This window comes from Mya arenaria, chromosome 7, assembly GCF_026914265.1.
Source record: "Mya arenaria isolate MELC-2E11 chromosome 7, ASM2691426v1".
Lineage (NCBI taxonomy): Eukaryota > Metazoa > Mollusca > Bivalvia > Myida > Myidae > Mya > Mya arenaria.
In genome coordinates, this window is record NC_069128.1 from 34,975,680 (window position 1) to 34,978,649 (window position 2,970).

Here is a 2,970-nt window from a genome sequence, read left to right on the forward strand (position 1 = left end):
CTATAAAAACATTCTGAATTCCTAATTTTGTCATCTTCTCCCTGGATTTTTCATCCCTAATTTGAGGATTTTTTAATTAATTGTCACAAAGAACCCAACTCTTATTGAAACCGATAAAATTCCTAATTTGCACACCACCACACTGATGACTGGGTTGTGGACCTGGAATAATTGATCAAGCAGTTCATTTATGTTTATGATGTCATACTGATGGTGTCATAATAATTAATAATAAAAGGTCACACTTACTTAAGGTGTAAGTAAATGGAGCGAGTGCAATGATATTACAGGCTTAAAAAGCAAGCACTATTTACTGTAGATAGCCAAGAGAACTCAAACTTTTTTGGTGTTCACGTTAAGTTGACCCGCTAGCTCCACCCTTTGTGTAGTGACATGGCATTTTGGTTCATAAGTTAAATCGCCCAGGCGTTAGTTTCATTGAATAAGTGTCGAGTGCTGGACAATTGACGCAAAATTGTGAAAATGTTTGTACAAAAATGAAAAGGCACCAAAACATGAAATTTATTATGCTAGTTGTTAAATATTCAACAACTTTTTGATATTTAAATTATTTGAATTATCTAGGTATGTTTGCATTAAGTAGAAAACTTTACAAGGATTACCTTGAAAGAATAATATTTATAACCATCAACAAAAGATTGCACATTTTGGTACTGAATCAGGCCACAATTTCTTGAAACTTCTTCAGTCCCTTATAATAGGATTAAGCTAATCTCACTATTTTTGTTGTTCTATAAAATGTGTTATATTTACTTCTTCAAGCATTTTTAGAAATTGTGTAGGAATAATCTGTATGATTATCATGATGGGCGTGGTTAAAATTGACTGGTGCATTGAAGCTTCAAATGGATTGGAAAAATGGAGGGCGTGGAAACAAAACATCACGATAGGTTTATGTTTTATCTTTAAAGCTGCACTCTCACAGATTAAACATTTTGACAACTTTTTTTTATTTTTTTGTCTTTGTACAAGCCAATTTTTGCGGAAATCCATGTTAACCAGTTATTGAGACTGCTGAGAAAAATTAGATTGCAGACTTTTATATTTAAGTTCAAAAATTGATGTTTATCGGATTTTTCTTAAACCGTAAGAACAGTTAAATCCATTAAAAACATTAATTTTCGAACAGAAATTTTAAAACCTGTGATCTGATTATTTGTAAGCAATCATTTATCATTGGTTTGCAGATATTTACCCAAAAATTTGCTCTTTCCAAGACAAAAAAATTAAAAAAAGTTGTAAAAATGGTATATCTCTGAGAGTGCAGCTTTAACATTCTACCTGTTTTGAAAACCCTAATAATTTATTAAATTACAGTAGGGCTATCTTTCGAAAAACTTTCGTGCGGGTGTACATACCCCATTTCCTTGGACAACGGATGTACTTATTCTCCAAAATGTAAGTTAAAATTCCTATTCATAATCCAAAATAATTTCAAAAACAAACAAGAGCTGTCACAGTACATAAATAAATTTAATGTAGCAAGCTTTGACTCTTTCCACATCTTATATTAGTCAAAATTTGAAGTCATACTCCACGGCCTCTATACGCAAGCTCCACCACTTTACGGTGATGCAAAGAAAAAGAGCTGTCAACACTTCCGTGGTGGAGCTGTGTCCTATGTTTACATGAACAAACGTGAGTATGATTAATATTTTATTTGATAATTTCATTTAACCGACATATTTCGAAAATCGGAGAATGTGGTACCGTGTAAGAACACTTCTACTGTAGGCTGGTTACTATTTCGTTTCAATATTGTGCAAACTGCGGTGCCCGGAGCTTTTCTCCCGAATCGGACTAATGCATATTTTGAGATCTGATTGCATAGCAAGTAAATTTTAGTGCTTACACACACCATAAGAACATTCTCACGCATGCAAACATAACTGTTATGTATAGTACCTATGCCGGAACACAATGAAACTGAAAAATGCACATATTTATAAAAGTGGTGGCGCTGTTGCCCTAGTGGTGGCGCTGTCGAGTAATGGTGGTGCTATCGAGTATGTTTTGCGCTTGAAGTAATATATATAAATTAATGCTTTTGGCATGAATATAAAAGTTGCAATGTTTATCATTCGTTGAACATTATGCTGGTTATGCATACTTCTTGCGGTAACAAAACTCTTCGCCAACTACCTTAACCTTACTGAGTCATCATAATTCATAAAATTGAAAAAATCTAAATTTTATCGCATTTTCAGGCTTTAAAGCTGCACTCCCACAGACTGAATTTTAGTTAAAATTCCTATTCATAATCTAAATTAATTTTGAAAGCAAACAAGAGGCGTCACAGGAGCAGCATGATCCACTTTTTCGTTGTTTTAAGCATTAAGGATTTCAGCACTTGCGGGGCAATGGGGGAGCCCACACCCAACCCCATAGCGTCCTTGTTTACTTTCTATTTCAATGGCACTGGTACACAAATAAACAATCAGGGATATTTTTTCTGACCACCAAAGTATCACTAAAAAGCACCAACTAAGACAAAATAAAATCATGATGTTTGCCACTTATGCTAAATCTTGGAGTTGCCTTGAAAATGAAGCTGCATGCTGGAAATTAATGGTCAAAGAGAGGCAACTTGAGTATATATCATTCTGGTAAGCTTACGTGGTAACTGCCCTTTTCAATTGCTGACATGTTCTCAATTACAACAATAATTTTGGATATGATGGATGCAATTTTTTTAAGAAAGTCCCAACAGAGCAAGCATGCATGTGCATAGAGGTACATGTTCATAATTATTATATTGACCTTGTGCACTGCATAACGAATTTATACAATACAATGTCATTTATTATTATTATAACAAGGAAAGTAATAAAATTGTAAATATTGTTTCTATTTATTAATATAATACAGACTTTCAGTCCAAAACAGTATAGATCAGTGTAGACATATACTTTTAATTAAAATATATTTCCATTATCATATTAATTCTAT